The 18,695-nt window shown below is 42.9% G+C and overlaps 2 long non-coding RNA genes across 3 annotated transcripts; one reads left to right on the top strand and one right to left on the bottom strand.

Annotated features, from left to right (window-relative positions):
* The first annotated feature begins 549 nt into the window (after positions 1-549).
* On the top strand, positions 550-15,315 carry LOC134204804 (uncharacterized). 2 transcript variants are annotated; one of them, XR_009977986.1, is made up of 4 exons: positions 550-748; positions 1,166-1,857; positions 14,729-15,091; positions 15,155-15,315. It is a non-coding gene; the product is annotated as an uncharacterized LOC134204804 (long non-coding RNA). The 2 variants fall into 2 exon arrangements; XR_009977985.1 differs by having other exon boundaries at positions 550-1,857.
* Positions 15,316-15,454: 139 nt separating this feature from the next.
* On the bottom strand, positions 15,455-17,035 carry LOC134204803 (uncharacterized). The gene is made up of 2 exons (XR_009977984.1): positions 16,164-17,035; positions 15,455-16,100 (listed from the first exon to the last, which is right to left on the bottom strand). It is a non-coding gene; the product is annotated as an uncharacterized LOC134204803 (long non-coding RNA).
* Positions 17,036-18,695: the final 1,660 nt, after the last annotated feature.

Below are 18,695 nucleotides of genomic sequence, written 5' to 3'. Positions count from 1 at the left end.
GAGTAGAATTAGCTTGTTCTAGAGCATCAAGCCTCTGTAGAATAGTGGTCACATCGATCGTTTCACTAGTCATTGTGAGATTTTTAAATTTGTCTATCAAATAATCCAGAATGATTTAATTTGTATGTAAAGAATTTAAGAAATTTTCTGTTTTTATTTTAATAAATATAAATTATAACACTATTATTATAGAAAAAGTTGTTTCACTTTCACTTTCTTTATTAAATTATCTTAAAAGAATACTTACAATATAATCATGCTAACAACCTCGTTGTATCGGAGGCAGTGCGGTTGCAATGCTGTATCGTTTGCAATCTCGACTTGGAAAACAGGTGAGCTCCAATTGTTCCAGTGAAGTTGCGGGATCCCTTTTGTCTGCTGCCTACCCAGCAAACAAAATGTGAGTCGTGAGCCATTCGTTAGGCACTAGTGAGTGGCTGAAAATTGAAAAAAAAAAAACAAACGTTTAATCGAAGCGTTTGAACCTTGTTGATATTGTTTTTATTATTTCTCCACCGATGCACCAGACGTTAGTAGGTACTTGCGAGAAAAAACATGTCGTCGCGTCGGTGAAATTGTTCTCTTTTTAAAATAAAGTTCTCTAGAACAAAATATTATTCAAAAAGTCGCGAATTGTGTCGAAAAAGTATGTTCATACGCGAGTTCAATGGGTGCCGATAAAAATAATTAGCTCGGAATAGTCGGGTTCGTGGTCGCGACTTGCAAATCCGGACGTCGTCGTTGAAAAGTAGTTTTTACCAGTCTCGTTCCACTCGCGCTTCAGCTTCAAAGAACCAGCTAATCAGCCCACTTCAACACCCAGGAACGGTCAACTAAAAATAAAAAAAAATCGCTCCCATAACTTTCGATGGCTCCGCCTCAGATTTTATGCATATGCAAAGCGATGTGCGCGTGCGGTGAGGTTTCAAACACCATCGCTTGTGGGTCTGCTGAGTACTGCTGACGATGGTTGGTGACTGTGTAGTGACTGTGACTGTTGTGTAGTGTACCATTAGAGCCAGCAAACATTATCTTTACGGGAATGCAACGAGAGCAAATGTAGATGACCAAGGTAAGCACGGTACCCCGTGCTGCTCGCATTTCACCGGAGCGACTGGTCGGAGTTGTCGCCATGAAACCAGCCAACATCATCTTCGATACCAAGGTCCCAAGGTCAAGGGAAAGCAAAAGAACCAGGTCGAATGCAAAAGAAAAATCAAACATTTTACCCGAGGAAATCAGTTCGATGGTGCAGATAAAAACCGTTGTCTATTTGGGCAAGACGGTGTCCATTGTCCAATGTCGGTGCATAATAGTGCATATTTCAATTGCAATAATATGAAGAGAAGATCGCGAAAAAGTGTTTAATGTTTAAGCACCTACGCCTACTGAAGGAGTGTTATTATTTGTAAAATTATAATAGTGTAGTGTGTGCTCCGGGAAAACAACACAGGATCGGATTATGTATATGTATACCGTGTGTCCGAGGAAAAGATAATGTGAACAACCAGATGCAGAAAGATTTGGCCAAGCTGGGAAGCAAGTATTATCGACAGGCCAAGAGTGGAAGTAGAAGATCAAAGTAAAATGTTTTGGGGGGAGTGCTTGAGAATTATCGACTCAGTCAGAAGTAACTTCGTTCTAAAGTGACAATATACCCGACGTAGCTGGTAAACCTTGGAGCACCTTCAAACGATTTACCAAAGGACAAATTCGGATGACAAGTCGTCTACGAGACCCAGATCATCGCTTAGGTCCAGTAGAAGAAAAGCGCCAGGTGCTCGGTATATCGGAATACTTCGTCGTTGCCGCCGTCTTGGTATTAAACGCGCAACACGGGTTTTCCGCATGCACAAGGTAAGGTTCGAGAATCCAGTAAAAATCTTAGATGGTTCTGTTTTTCTAGTTTTAATGGGCCCATCGCATATTTGTAACATGTGCATTTAAATAAGTAGGTAATTGAATTAAACAGTGTAAATTGTTTACGAAGGCCGATTTTTGCAAATGCTGATTTGATTTGAAAGTTCGGCCCCTGCTGGTTTAACGATTTTTGCGAATGAAACCCTGGTGCTGATGTGTACTCGATTTTTTTTTACCGTTTCGTCGGTTAAGTTTGGATGAAGATGTTGCCGGAATAGCATATTATTCCAGCTTTCTAAAAATAGGAAAGATGCATTAAATTCCCAGGGTCGCACATATAACACAGTACTTGCAATTTCGTCCAATTCGACCAATTCGACATAACATTTCGAGATATGGTCTTCAGTAGGTACATACAATTCAATTTCTCTCTGTCTGACCCTCATACACCCGAAACTACGGAACCGATCGGCTTGAAAACTTGTGCAGGGGGTGCCGAGGTAGGTTCTAATGACAGTGTGAGACCCCTCCACCCTAAGGAATGGAGGCCACTCATACAAATGAATCACAAATTTCTACATAACTCGAGAACTTATCCAGTAAATGGGACCAAGTTTGGCATGTGGAGGTTTTCACTTTTCAATAGTTTTGTTATGTCCTAAATTCAACGGTACTATTACAATATTTACTTTTACAGTACATTTTAACTGAGGACAATTCAATTTAATAACAAGAGGCATGAGTAGCGTAAAACAAGAATAACTAAAATTAGCTTTTTTTGGGGCAAGAGTGCAAAAACACCGGGCGGGCGGAACTTCTGGGAGAATTTTTGAGGAATTGCTGGCGAAACTGTTTGAGGAATTGCTGGCGAAACTACTGGAGGAATTGCTGTGGGACCTTTTGAGCAATTGCTGGCACTAGTAGGAATTTCTGGAAAATTTCCGGAGAAATTTCTAGTGGATCTTCTAGAGGAATTCATGGCGAAACTTTTTGAGGAATCGCTGGTGGAACTTCTGGAGAAAATGCTGGCGGAACTTCCAGAGGAATTGCTGGAAGAACTTTTTGATAAACTGCTGACGGAACTTGCGAAGGAATTGCTGACGGAACTGTTGGATGAATTGCTGGCGGATCTTCCAGGGAAATTCCTGGCGGAACTTCTGGAGAAATTAATGGCGAAACTTTTTGAGGAGTTGCTGATGGAACTTCCGGCTGGAAGGAGTTGCTGATGGAATTTCTTGCTGGCGGAACTTTTTGTGGAATTGTTGTCGGAATTTTTTGAGGAATTCCTAGTGAAACTTCTTGAGGAACTTCCTGAGGAAATTCTGGTGGAACTTCCAGAAGAATTGCTGGTGAAGCTTCCGGAGAATTTGCTGGCGGAACTTTTTAAGGAATTGCGGGCGGAACTTCTGGGAGAATTGCTGGCAGAACTTCCGAAGAAATTGCTGGCGGCACTTTTTGAGGAATTGATGGGGGAACTTCTGGAGGGATTGCTGGCGGAACTTTTTGAGGAATTGCTGGTGAAACTTTTTAAGGAATTCCTGGCGGAACTTCTGCAGGAATTGCTGGCGAAACTTCTGGAGGAATTGCTGGCGGAACTTTTTGAGGAATTGCTGGTGGAACTTTTTAAGGAATTCCTGGCGAAACTTCTGCAGGAATTCCTAGCGGATCTTTTGTAGGAACTGCTGGCGGAACTTCTGAATCCTGACTTAATTTTTTGAGGAATTTGCTGGCAAAACTGTTTGAGGAATTGCTGGCGAAACTACTGGAGGAATTGCTGGGGGCAGTGGCGTCGCGTAACCTCGCTTTTTACCTGTACACTGACACAAAAAGTGAAAATTTTGATATTTTGACAGCCCAAATGGAAAAGAAAATTATCAGAGTCGTTTATACTAATCAAAATCTAGTTATTCTAGGCACTTTCGCACACCAATTCTTTGAATTTAAACTCACTGCACAGGTAAATTGAGGTTAGAGAAACGCCACTGGCTACGGGACCTTTTGAGCAATTGCTGGCAAAACATTAGTAGGAATTTCAGGAAAATTTCCGGAGAAATTACTGGCGGAACTTCTGGAGCAATTCATGGCGAAACTTTTTGAGGAGTTGCTGATGGAACTTCCGGAGGAATTGCTGGCGGAGCTTTTTGTGGAATTGCTGTCGGAACTTTTTGAGGAATTTCTAGCGAAACTTCTTGAGGAATTTCCTGAGGAATTTCTGGTGGAACTAATGGAATTGACGGTGAAGCTTCCGGAGAAATTGCTCTCGGAACTTTTTAAGGAATTGCGAGCGGAACTACTGGGAGAATTGCTGGCAGAACTTCCGGAGAAATTGCTGGCGGCACTTTTTGAGGAATTGATGGTGGAACTTCTGGAGGAATTGCTGGCGGATTTTTTGAGGAATTTCTGGTGAAACTTTTTAAGGAATTCCTGGTGGAACTTCTGCAGGAATTACTGGAGGAATTGCTGGCGAAAGTTTTTGAGGAGTTGCTGATGGAACTTCCGGAGGAATTGCTGGCGGAACTTCCAGTGGAATTCCATGGTGAAATTTCCAGAGGAATTGCTGGCAGAGCTTCCGGAGAAATTGCTAGAGTAACTTCCGGAGGAATTTCTGAAGGAATTGCTGGTGGAACTTTTTGAGGAGTTGCCGATGAAACTTCCGGAGGAATTGATGGCGGAACTTTTTGTGGAATTGCTGTCGGACCTTTTTGAGGAATTCCCAGCGAAACTTCTTGAGGAATTGCTGGCGGAACTTCCGGAGAAATTGCTGGCGGAACTTTTTGAGGAATTGCTGGCGGAACTGCTGGCGGAACTTCTAGAGGATTTGCTGGTGGAACTTTTTAAGGAATTTCTGACGAAACTTCTGCGGAATTAAACTTAAATTAAAAACGGAATTAAAAACTTGCTGGCGGAATTTATGGAGGAATTTCTGGCGGAACTTCCAGAGGAATTTCTGGTGGAACTTCTAGAGGAATTGCTGGCGGAGCTTTCGTAGAAATTGCTGGCGGAATTTTATAAGAAATTGATGGCGGAACTTTTGGAGGAATTGCTGACGGAACTTTTTGAGGAAGTTCTGGTGGAACTTCTAGAGGAATTTCTGGCGAAACTTTTGAGGAATTCCTGAAGGAATTTCTGCATTTCTAATGGAAATTCCAAAGGAATTGCTGGCGGAGCTTCCGGAGAAATTGCGTGAAAGAACTTCCGGAGGCTGGCGTAACTTTTTGAGGAATTGCTATAGCGGAACTTGCAGAGAAATTGATGACGAAACATCCGTAGGCATTGCTGGCAAAAATTCTGGATAAATTGCTGGTGGAACTCGTGGGGAAATTGCTGGCGGAACTTCTGGGCAAATTGCTGGCGGAACTTCCGTACGAACTGCTGGCGGAACTTCTGGAGGTAATCATGACGGATTTTTTTTAGGAATTGCTGGCGAAACTATTTGATGAATTTCTTGCGAAACTACTGGAGGAATTGTTAGCGGAACTTGCTTAGGAATTGCTGACGGAACTGTTGGAGGAATTGCTGGCGGATCTTCCAGGGAAATTCCTGGCGGAGCTGGAGGAATTACTGGCGAAACTTTTTGAGGAGTTGATGATGGAACTTCCAGAGGAATTGCTGGTGGAACTTCTGGAGGATCTTCTAGGAGTATTCCTGACGGTACTTCTGGGGGAAATGCTGGCGGAACTTTTTGAGGAGTTGCTGGCAGAACTTTTTGATGAATTTCTGGTGGAACTTCTGGAAGAATTGCTGGTGGAACTTCTGGAAAAATTGCTGGTAGAACTTTATGCGAAATTCCCGACGGAACTTCTTCCTCCGGAAGGTAGAACTTTCGGAGGAATTAGGAGCTGCTGACGGAACTTCTGGAAGAAATCCTGACGGAACTTTTTGAAGAATTGCTGGTGGAACTTCTGGAGGAATTGCTGGCGGATCTATTGGAGGAATTGCTGGCAGAACTTTTTGAGGAATTGCTGGTGAAACTTCTGGAGGAATTGCTTGTTGGAGCAAATGTTACCACTTATATTTGAATGTGTAATTTGTATCACCTGAATGTATACACATTGATCATGTTCTGACTCTTTGTTATTTACGGTATAATAAACACTTCCAAACTGTACTTCGAACTGAACTAACGTGTTTGATTTCGCTCCACTCGTGTCCCTGTTCGAATCTTCTCAGGTTATGAGCCCAGCGCTACGCCCTAACCTCAAAAGTGTTTTTCGGTAATCGCACGTGCGTGATCTTCGGAAAAGATCGTGTCTTTCTTCGGTTTGTTCAAAAGCAGTGGATTTTTTTTTTGTCGAGTGAGAGCGGTTATTTCCAGAATGGAAGTGGACAGAAAAGTATATCTTTTTGACGGGAGTAATTTCGCTAATTGGAGCTTCCGAATGGAGGTCCATTTGGAAGAGCTCGGGCTCCTTCCGTGCATCGAACAAGAAGCAGATGATGTGCCGGAATATCGTGTTGTTGCAACAGATACAGCTGAAGAGAAGTTGAAGAAAGAAAAATTATTGGCAGAAAGAAGAGTGAAAGAAGTTAAGTGCAAATCAGTCCATAGCGGATTCGCAGCTTGAATATGTCAAGCAGAAGCGAACGCCTGTGGAAATCTGGGGGGCTTTGCAAAATGCTTTCGCTCGGAAAGGTATTTCGGGTCAATTTTTCTTGCTTAAGAAGTTGTCTGCAATGAAATACGATGAAGGCGGACCGATGGAGGAGCATTTGCTGGTGTTCGATAGAATAGTGCGCGATTTGCATTCGGCGGGCATAAAGTTGGATGAGCGTTTGATTGTATTTTATTTGCTCCAAACGATGCCGCGGTCTTACGGTCAGCTGGTGACAGTGCTCGAGACTCTTTCGGATGACCAGTGTACGTTTGATTTTGTACGGGCGCGATTGTTGAACGAAAGTGTGAAGCGAGCAAATAGTGATGATGCGCAAGTGGATGAGCCCACTGCTTTCGCCGGTAAATCGTTCGGGAAATATGACAGCCGACAGAAAAGCAACAGGAAGCTAAAGTGTTTTTCTTGTGGACAACTCGGACATAAACGAGCGGAATGTACAAGTCGGAAGGATCAAGGGTACGAGAGAGAGAATAAGAAGAGTGTAAATAAGGGAAAAGCTCACGTCAGCGAAAAAGAAGTGGCTTTCGTTAGTAGTCTGGTTAGTGGTTGTTCGGATGGCAATGTAAACGACTCGCGGAACAGTGCTGTATCGTGGATTTTGGACTCCGGTGCATCCGACCACATGGTGGGGACGACGGATTGGTTACGGGATGTGAAGCTATTGGACGAACCAGTGTTTATAAAAGTTGCGTCCGGACAAGTGCTTGAGTGCAAACATGCTGGTACTGTGGACATGGTGTCGAACCTTGGTAGAAAGAAACAAAAGTGTGTTGTGCATGATGTTCTTTATGTCCCGGGACTCAGATACAACTTGTTCTCGATAAGGCGGGTGGGTCTGCTGGGAATGGAAGTTGTTTTCGGGAAGAACAGTGCAGTGATAAAGCGAATGGCGAAGTCGTTTGCGTGGCCAAACGAACGGGCTGCTTATATGAGCTGGACGCGAAAGTGTGTAAGACAAAGGAACAGAAAGCCTTTATGAGTGAAAAGTCCATGAGTGATGAAGAGTTGTGGCATCGGCGGTATGGCCACATAGGGAGAAGTGGACTAACGAAGCTGGTACGTGAAAACATGGTAAAAGGTATAGTGTTGAAGAAAGGTGAAATTCCAGAAGGCAAGCTGTGTGAACCTTGCTTGAAAGGAAAGCAGACACGACGGCCCTTCATAGAGATGCCCTTGCCTAGGAGTGCACGTCCTCTGGAGCTGATTCACAGCGACGTTTGTGGAGGTATGAAGCCAGCTGCATGGAACGGTAAGCGTTATTATGTCTCTTTTACCGACGATTTTACCCATTTTTCGGCCGTGTACATTCTAAGTACCAAAGATGAGGTGCACGATGCTTTTGTGACTTTTGCGGCTATGGCAGAGTCGCATTTTGACAGCAGAATATCGCGGCTCAGATGTGACAATGGGGGCGAGTACGTAGGGGACAAATTTCGTGATTTCTGCCGTTTGAAGGGCATACAGCTAGAGTACACCGTTCCGTACACACCGCAGCAGAACGGCGTGAGCGAACGGCTTAATCGGACGATTATGGACAAAGCAAGGGCAATGATAGAGGATGCAGGGATGGCGAAGAACATGTGGTGCGAGGCGGTTTTGACAGCTGTGTACATCATCAACCGTAGCCCATCAGCAGCATTGCCGAGTGGAAAGACGCCCTATGAGATGTGGTACAGCCACAAACCTGATGTCTCCAAGTTCCGGATTTTCGGTAGTAAGGCTTACTGTTTCGTACCGAAAGAAAAACGAAACAAGCTGGAGGCGCGCAGTAAACCGTGTTTCTTTGTCGGATACGGAGTGAATGGTTATCGGCTGTGGGACGGCCGAAAGATATTCATCGGTCGCGACGTTGCTGTTAATGAATCTGCTGATCTATCGAGTGGAGGAGGGGCTACTTCTGTAGAGACACAGGATAATGAAACTGTCGAGTTGGCTGGACCGATGCGTGTGGATTCGGAGGTTTATTCCTCCAATCCGGAGCCTGTGTTTAATGTTGTAAATCCAGAGATTGCTGAGCAGAATGACGATGCTGATCATCATCCGTGCGAGTTTCTGGACGTGAGTGAAGATGAGGAATACGGAGACTGCGAAGATGGCAACGGTCTGGAAGAGCAAGATCCCTTGAAACCCGTCGGAGTGAACGTAAACGTAACATGCCAACAAGACTTAAGGACTATTCTTGTATCGCTTTCGCGCTTAACGCAGAAAGTTACGTTGATAATCTTCCAACCTCGATCGAAGATTTACGTGAGCGGGATGATTGGCCTGAGTGGAAAGTAGCTATCGACGAAGAGCTCAAATCCTTGGCCGACAACGACACTTGGCATCTGGTAGACCTTCCGAAAGGACGGAAGCCAGTCGATTGCAAGTGGGTGTTCCGTCTGAAAACCAACCCGGACGGTTCTATTCAAAAGAGGAAAGCTAGGCTGGTAGCTAAAGGTTTCACCCAGCGCTATGGCTATGATTTTCATGAAACGTATGCCCCTGTGATCAAGATGTCAACTGTGCGGATGATGCTAGCTTTAGCAAACCACCATAATTTTGTAGTTCATCAAATGGACGTAAAGGCGGCCTTTCTGAACGGGATCCTCACTGAGGACATATACATGCGCCAGCCAGAAGGATTTGCGGAGGGGAATCGTGTATGTAAACTAAACAAATCCATCTATGGGCTGAAGCAGTCTTCCAAGACCTGGAATGATAGATTCGACGAATTCGTGAAACAAATTGGATTCCAGCGTTGTATGGAAGACAGTTGTTTGTATGTTCGCCAAGGAAGATCCGGACCTGTGTACCTTGTGTTATACGTTGATGATGCTCTTATCATGTCAAAGAATCTGCAGGAAGTTGAAACAGTGAAGAGGCTGCTGCTACGAGAGTTTCGCATGGAAGATTTGGGAGAAGCTCAGATGTTTCTGGGAATTCGGATCGAGCGAGACGTCAGGAATGGAATCATGAAACTTAGCCAGCCCGGTTACACCGAGGCCGTCCTTAGGCGATTCGGCATGGAAGCATGCAAACCAGTTTCAACGCCCATGGTCCCAAATCTACAGCTTTATAAGTCATCGGACGAAGAGAAACTTGACAAGCCTTACCGGGAATTGATAGGTTGCCTCACTTACCTGATGGTAACCACTCGTCCTGACATTAGTGCTGCTGTGACTTATTTTAGTCAATTCCAGTGCAATCCTTCCCAGGAGCATAGGTCTCAGGTGAAAAGGATATTACGATTTTTAAGAGGAACGACGCAACATGGATTGGTGTATAAGAGACAACAATCGGCTAAGCAGATAGCTGGTTATGCAGATGCCAATTGGGCTACTGACCCCAATGATCGTCACTCTGTATCTGGATACGTATTCCAAATATATGGTGCAACTACGTCTTGGAGTACACGTAAGCAAAGAACTATTGCTCTGTCGTCTACCGAATCAGAGTGTAGCGCTTTGGCCGACTGCATTTGTGAATCGTTGTGGATCTCCAAGTTATTCAACGAGTTGAACATTCTGGACAAAGAGAACATCATTATTTTCGAGGATAACCAATCGGCGATTGCAATTGCTTCATCTGATGCACCCTCCAAGAAACTGAAACACACGGACGTCAAATTGCAGTTCATCAAAGAATGTGTTATGAAGCGAAAAGTGACAATTCAGTATTTGCCGAGCAATGAACAACCAGCGGACATGTTGACGAAAGGTCTAGTTCTTACAACCTTCAAGAAGCATTGTTCTATTTTGGGAATTCAAAAGTGATAAATTTGAGGAGGGGTGTTGGAGCAAATGTTACCACTTATATTTGAATGTGTAATTTGTATCACCTGAATGTATACACATTGATCATGTTCTGACTCTTTGTTATTTACGGTATAATAAACACTTCCAAACTGTACTTCGAACTGAACTAACGTGTTTGATTTCGCTCCACTCGTGTCCCTGTTCGAATCTTCTCATTGCTGGCAGAACTTTTTGAGAAATTGCTGGCGGAACTTCTGGAGGAACTGCTGGCGGAACTTTTCAAGGAATTCCTGGCGAAACTTCTGCAGAAATTGCTGGTGGAACTCCTGGAGGAATTGCTAGCGGAACTTCCGGAGGAATTCGTGGCGAAACTTCCTTTTTTGCTGGATAGTAATGGAAAGTTATGTAATTCATATCTGAGATGGTAATAAGATCGTTTTTGTTTTTTGCTAATCTGATTAAATTGTTATAATAACATTTAATTAATTATCTTAAGATAAATCGTCTAGCTCAAACCTTTGTTAGTGTATGTGGCGGGACCATAATCATCATCATCATCTTTATTAATGAACCCCACCAGGGTGCAGGTAATTTGAATATGCATCTCTTCGCGCATAGTCGAATGTAGTTTTGAGGTGCTTTTTGAAACTGTCTGTGCATTACTGAACCCTATCAGGGTGCAGGTAATTTGAATATTTATGCACCTGTTCGTACATAGCCAAATGTAGTTTTGAGGAGCTTGTTGTGTGATGGAACTCCTGGATCAATTTCTGGTGGAACTCTTGGAAGCATTTCTGGGGAAACGTGTGATGGAACTCCTGGATCAATTTCTGGTGGAACTCTAGAAGCAATTTCTGGCGAAATGTGTGATGGAACTCCTGGATCAATTTCTGGTGGAACTCTTGGAGGCATTTCTGGGGAAACGTGTGATGGAACTCCTGGATCAATTTCTGGTGGAAATCTTGGAGGTATTTCTGGCGAAACGTGTGATGGAACTCCTGGATCAATTTCTGGTGGAACTGTTGGAGCAATTTCTGGCGAAACGTGTGATGGAACTCCTGGATCAATTTCTGGTGGAACTCTTGAAGGATTTTCTGGGAAAACGTGTGATGGAACTCCTGGATCAATTTCTGGTGGAAATCTTGGAGGTGTTTCTGGGGAAACGTGTGATGGAACTCCTGGATCAATTTCTGGTGGAACTCTAGAAGCAATTTCTGGCGAAACGTGTGATGGAACTCCTGGATCAATTTCTGGTGGAACTCTTGTAGGTATTTCTGGGGAAACGTGTGATGGAACTCCTGGATCAATTTCTGGTGGAACTGTTGGAGCAATTTCTGGCGAAACGTGTGATGGAACTCCTGGATCAATTTCTGGTGGAACTCTAGAAGCAATTTTCGGCGAAACGTGTGATGGAACTCCTGGATCAATTTCTGGTGGAACTCTTGGAGGCATTTCTGGGGAAACGTGTGATGGAACTCCTGGATCAATTTCTGGTGGAACTCTTGAAGGTTTTTCTGGGGAAACGTGTGATGGAACTCCTGGATCAATTTCTGGTGGAACTCTAGAAGCAATTTCTGGCGAAACGTGTGATGGAACTCCTGGATCAATTTCTGGTGGAACTCTTGTAGGTATTTCTGGGGAAACGTGTGATGGAACTCCTGGATCAATTTCTGGTGGAACTCTAGAAGCAATTTTCGGCGAAACGTGTGATGGAACTCCTGGATCAATTTCTGGTGGAACTCTAGAAGCAATTTTCGGCGAAACGTGTGATGGAACTCCTGGATCAATTTCTGGTGGAACTCTTGGAGGTATTTCTGGCAAAACGTGTGATGGAACTCCTGGATCAATTTCTGGTGGAACTGTTGGTGCAATTTCTGGCGAAACGTGTTATGGAACTCCTGGATCAATTTCTGGTGGAACTCTAGAAGCAATTTTCGGCGAAACGTGTGATGGAACTCCTGGATCAATTTCTGGTGGAACTCTTGGAGGCATTTCTGGGGAAACGTGTGATGGAACTCCTGGATCAATTTCTGGTGGAACTCTTGGAGGTATTTTCGGCGAAACGTGTGATGGAACTCCTGGATCAATTTCTGGTGGAACTCTTGGAGGCATTTCTGGGGAAACGTGTGATGGAACTCCTGGATCAATTTCTGGTGGAACTCTTGGAGGTATTTCTGGCAAAACGTGTGATGGAACTCCTGGATCAATTTCTGGTGGAACTCTTGGAGGCATTTCTGGGGAAACGTGTGATGGAACTCCTGGATCAATTTCTGGTGGAAATCTTGGAGGTATTTCTGGCGAAACGTGTGATGGAACTCCTGGATCAATTTCTGGTGGAACTCTTGAAGGATTTTCTGGGAAAACGTGTGATGGAACTCCTGGATCAATTTCTGGTGGAAATCTTGGAGGTATTTCTGGGGAAACGTGTGATGGAACTCCTGGATCAATTTCTGGTGGAACTCTAGAAGCAATTTCTGGCGAAACGTGTGATGGAACTCCTGGATCAATTTCTGGTGGAACTCTTGGAGGTGTTTCTGGGGAAACGTGTGATGGAACTCCTGGATCAATTTCTGGTGGAACTCTAGAAGCAATTTTCGGCGAAACGTGTGATGGAACTCCTGGATCAATTTCTGGTGGAACTCTAGAAGCAATTTTCGGCGAAACGTGTGATGGAACTCCTGGATCAATTTCTGGTGGAACTCTTGGAGGTATTTCTGGCAAAACGTGTGATGGAACTCCTGGATCAATTTCTGGTGGAACTGTTGGAGCAATTTCTGGCGAAACGTGTGATGGAACTCCTGGATCAATTTCTGGTGGAACTCTAGAAGCAATTTTCGGCGAAACGTGTGATGGAACTCCTGGATCAATTTCTGGTGGAACTCTTGAAGGTTTTTCTAGCGAAACGTGTGATGGAACTCCTGAATCAATTTCTGGTGGAACTCTTGGAGGTATTTCTAGGGAAACGTGTAATGGAACTCCTGGATCAATTTCTGGTGGAACTCTAGGAGCAATTTCTGGCGAAACGTGTGATGGAACTCCTGGATCAATTTCTGGTGGAACTCTTGAAGGTTTTTCTGGCGAAACGTGTGATGGAACTCCTGAATCAATTTCTGGTGGAACTCTTGGAGGTATTTCTAGGGAAACGTGTGATGGAACTCCTGGATCAATTTCTGGTGGAACTCTAGGAGCAATTTCTGGCGAAACGTGTGATGGAACTCCTGGATCAATTTCTGGTGGAACTCTTGAAGGTTTTTCTGGGGAAACGTGTGATGGAACTCCTGGATCAATTTCTGGTGGAACTCTAGAAGCAATTTCTGGCGAAACGTGTGATAGAATTCCTGGATCAATTTCTGGTGGAACTCTTGTAGGTATTTCTGGGGAAACGTGTGATGGAACTCCTGGATCAATTTCTGGTGGAACTGTTGGAGCAATTTCTTGCGAAACGTGTGAAGGAACTCTTGGAGCCGTTTGTGGCGAAACGTGTGATGGAGCTCCTGCATCAATTTCTGGTGGAAATCTTGGATGAATTCCTGGTGGAACTCTAGAAGCAACTTCTATCGAGCTCCTGCATCAATTTCTGGTGGAACTCTTGGAGGTATTTCTGGGGAAATGAGTGATGGAACTCCTGGATCAATTTCTTGAATACCTTTATGTATTCCTGGTTAATCCACGAATTGCAACACCTGTTGGGAGAACCATCCATTGTTCACACCGCGAAAATCGGAAGACTGCTGGGGACCTGGCACGTAGCCAGAATGTCGGACAATAACCCGGTGAAAATGGTTCTCGATGGCGATCCAACGGGCACAAGAAGGCAAGGTGAATCGATCAGGTGGAAGACAATTTGCGGGCCCTCTGCAGACTGCGTGGCAATAAATGGTGTACCATACCAATCGTCGACATGCATACACGTGATGTAATACGTCAAACGAAGGCTGTTCTTCCCGCTCCTTGGGAAAAATATGATAGTCGCATTTTTTTCATAATTTGTATTTATATCGAAAATCGCCTAATACATAATAATTTCGGTTCCTTTTCGGAAAAAAGCTTATTGATTTCATTAGGGATTGACCATAATGGGACTACTAAAACTATGATTGGTGTGAAGGACGCCAAGTCGAGTCAAGTACTAGAGACTGAAGACGCAAGATAGCCTTAAAGTTGAAGTCAAAATACGTATCTGTAAAGATTAATACATGGAATTAAATGGAATAGTACTAAACTCATCTTATGGTAGGTGGATTATGTTTTTTTTTTGTAAATTAAAAGGTGTCATCGTATCAAACGAATTTGATCCACTGATCTGAACATGTTCTGTGGTGAATTGATGTTTAATATGGCATATGCATTAGTGTCACAATTTGTGCTGTAACCCTGTATGGTGCATCTAACCTATAACTAGATCACTATTGAGTATGTTCCACTTATTTAAATTAGTCGTAAATATTATAACAATACAAAATCACGTTTATAGAGTAAAAAAACATTTGAATCTAAATATATCTATCCACAAAACAGAAACTATCTCCGCTTAATCCACAAGCTTGAAGTAATTGACCAACTATGATAATGCCATCGAACTTATTACCGTCAAAGATATACTGTCGTTCTCCTGGCAGATCAGCTTTGGACTTACACTACATATGCACGAGAATGATGGCGATCTGAAGAAGAGTAAGGTTCGTTCACCGATGAAATAGATGACACCGGAATCGCTTGCGAACCACATCCTGTTCGTTTCTATTGCTCGGATGATCCAAAACTGCGACCATCGTACAAATATTCGGCTATTCGATTTGAATAGAAGCTGGGTCGGTGCGGTGCGCACAGTATGGAACAAAATTTCACTTCAAATCGGGTGCATTGCAATAAAATACTATGGTAAGTTTCTCATAATGTGAAAAGATCGTGTGATGTTAATGAAACAACTCTATAATATTTCAGAAACCGTCATGGAAAGTCTCTGGACACCGTCCCATTGGTCCCAGTATGTGCCGGCTAGCGATATCAACACCATGGCACTACCGAAGGCCGAAGTGGCCTGTGTGGTATATAAGAGTCTTCTCCATTCGGCTCGGTCCATGGCTACACGTTGCCAACCACGCAGTCTACGGAGGGTCCGCAAGTCATCTTCGATCAATAATAACTAGTTACATAAAATGCTTTTGTGTATTTCAATAAAACGAATAATTTTAGCTGTAAATATCAAATTAAATCATATGAAATCAATTTGACAACACGAAATGCGTTTTTTAGTTTTATTATAACACTTTCTACAATAATGTCAATTTATCCATCATTATAATAATGTGAACATAATTATTACTATAAAGTCATATAATAAACGATAGCTACCTTGCCTTATATGGCGATGTTACCCCACTTACTCCTAATAAAAAAAATAAAGCGAAAGAATGGCTGCAGATTATGTTTATGTGAACCTTTCACGTTTCCAATGAGAATGAATGAATTATTGGCAGTGGCTGGTTTTCTACCCGCCGCTGCCAGCATCCAGGTAAAATCAATTTTTGGTAAAGAGACAGGATCACCGTCTTTGACCAGAGGTTGCACATACTGAATACCTACTTTACACCTAGCATAAGACAACGGACAGGACATTTACACAACACACAGTGGACTAGTGGAGAATTTACCGCTTTACGGCTATCACGGTATTTCTTCGGAGTGGCATTCAGATTTCGGTTCAGTCAGATTGGTTTCCTTACCAGCATACTGCTCACATCTTTTGCGGATCGTTTCTTGAAGATATTCAGCTTGGATATCAACCACATCCCAGTAAGAACCTCCGATAGTGGCGACATAGGTTCCCATGACCAACTTCTTCTGTGAGCGTTCTCAGATTTGCCTCGTGGAGCAAATTAATGAATATCTGGTAAAAAGAAAACTTGTTGAATTTACTTTAAACTCATTCCATATATGTCACATAACATACCAGAGCTTCCGTCTTCTCAAATATATTTTCACCGTGCGTAGTGAATAATTCATCACGATGACGAACTCGTCTTTGGCGGCTGGATTCTCTTCCAAGTTTGGTAAACCGCAGCTTACACCGAGATAACGATAGCACCCCACTTGTGGCATCGGACTTCGTACTAGCTAGCTCATTCATAAACAGCTCTTGCGTTGCATGTATCGAGTTCTTGATGACTTTTTCAGATTATTGTCCAGATCTTTTCCGTCCGTTTCAATTGATTTATTAGCGAGCACTTCCAAAATGACAACTGCATCTCCTTCTTCTGACTTTTCACCTGACGCCGCAGGTAGGACAACTCATCAAAGGACGTTGCGTCCTGATTTTACAACAGCAACTGATCCTCAGGTAATGAAATTGCAACTCTTCTAAAAAATGTCCATCGAGTCAGTCCAGAGGCATCTTCCAAGCGGAGCAACGTAGCAAGCGAGCTTCTAATTTAATGCCAGCGATCCCATAGATAACTTTCGATTCACCTCGCCGATTAATTTCTCGGGCCTATCGCCCGGAACTAAAACTTGCTGGATCCGATATAGCTAACTCGCGTCGTGACAATGATTAACCCACATTAACATTTTTGCAGTGTTCCTTTTACAACGCGGCGGAACCTCCTCGCAAAAACTAGATCACGACGGGACCGACCACCATCTCGCTCGCTGGGCAATACACTTTTTATCTTCGAAGCACTATTGTATTACATATTTTTAGCAAATAAACTTGCTGAAATTGGATTCAATTTGTTGAATAATTTTCCACGGAGAACTTATTGCATTGAATTATTTACAAGTAACTGTCAATTGAGAGGGAACTGTGCTAGTATTGGTGAGTACAAATCATTCGCTCACTACTACATAAACGAGATTTCTATAAGGTTTTACATCAAACAAACATAACCTCAAAAACTTAATCGAATGAACTCAATTTGACATTTATCGGTGGTAGGTTCATGAGGTTCATCCTATCTCCCGCAGCAAGCGGATGAACCTTTGTTTATATACAAACCATCGATACCTGTCAAATATGGAATAAATTCACCAGGACGCAGCCGTGGCTACATACGTGTGACGTCACACTGTGAAACCATATAAGGTTTTACATCAAACAAACATAACCTCAAAAACTTAATCGAATGAACTCAATTTGACATTTATCGGTGGTAGGTTCATGAGGTTCATCCTATCTCCCGCAGCAAGCGGATGAACCTTTGTTTATATACAAACCATCGATACCTGTCAAATATGGAATAAATTCACCAGGACGCAGCCGTGGCTACATACGTGTGACGTCACACTGTGAAACCATATAGCGACGCACACGTTAGGGTAAGGTTACACTAATGTTACCCTAACGCAGACGTTTGAAATAAACAAACGCCTAACACGATGTTGCAATATAGCGTAATTTTAGTCGAGGTTTACCCTAACGTGAATCATTTTCTTAGGCTCATGAGGTAACAGGTTACCCTAAAGTTCGGGTCATGTTAGGCTCATTCTCCTTGCTGGGTAAATTTAACTTGCACCAGTGACTCGGGCGCTGTATCTTCACGGCTGCGTGTATACGCGGTAGAATCGAAACGTTTATATAGCCCACCAGGCTGTATCGCTGTGGCACTATTAAACTCTCACACTGTTTTTAAAGAACCAGTGCGATCTTCACATTCACTTATATGTTTGTTCACGTTTTATCACTGACAACACAATGGAATGGAATTACGCGCTGGTCCCTATTCGGGCGCCAGTTAAACGAATTACTATCCTAAATCTATTTTTAAAAAATAACTTTATTCACTGTCCTAATCCTAAGCAAATCATAAAATGACTATCTAAGTCCTAAGCTAATTGCAAACTAAACGTGCGCATTCCGATGGCTGCTGATATTTATAGATGGTGAAATGTATGTTGTATGTTTTGATTCGATAATGATAATTATCGATTGTTGATGTTTGGTCTCCGTGTGGCTCGATGATATCGTTGACTGGATCGTGTATCGGGTCGGCGTGTTTTGGTTTTGCAGTTGTTTTGAATTGGCGGTAACTGTGTTTTAGATTGGTGGTAACTCATTTAGGTCCCTGAAGGCCATACACCTGTGTTCAGAATAATAGCAACGGAAGACGTTATTCATATAAAATAATCAACTCTAACAAGCTGTAACTTTGTACCCCGATAACCGATAGATCTGAATTTGGCAGTAAACTACAAATATGTTGAAATTTACACATACTAGGTAACATTTTTTTCGAATAACGTGTTCAAAAATTACGCACTAGGTCAAATTGTTCAAAATGATAGCAGTTTTTATTTTGGAAATATCAGGAAAACAATTGATTGGAATGTTATCAATTTGAATTCAGGTGCTGCGAGTGTCTCGTCTAAGTATATTATTCAAAAACCCAGATTAATCCACCTAGCGGTGATGGTGCCTTTCTCGTTCGTTCGAAAGGTTTGGAAAAATCTCAAATAACACCAATATGTGGATTGGTCTTATTTTTCTTAT

The sequence above is a fragment of the Armigeres subalbatus genome, unplaced genomic scaffold (genome assembly GCF_024139115.2).
Source record: "Armigeres subalbatus isolate Guangzhou_Male unplaced genomic scaffold, GZ_Asu_2 Contig911, whole genome shotgun sequence".
Taxonomy (NCBI): domain Eukaryota; kingdom Metazoa; phylum Arthropoda; class Insecta; order Diptera; family Culicidae; genus Armigeres; species Armigeres subalbatus.
This window is presented reverse-complemented; position numbering and strand designations above follow the sequence as displayed.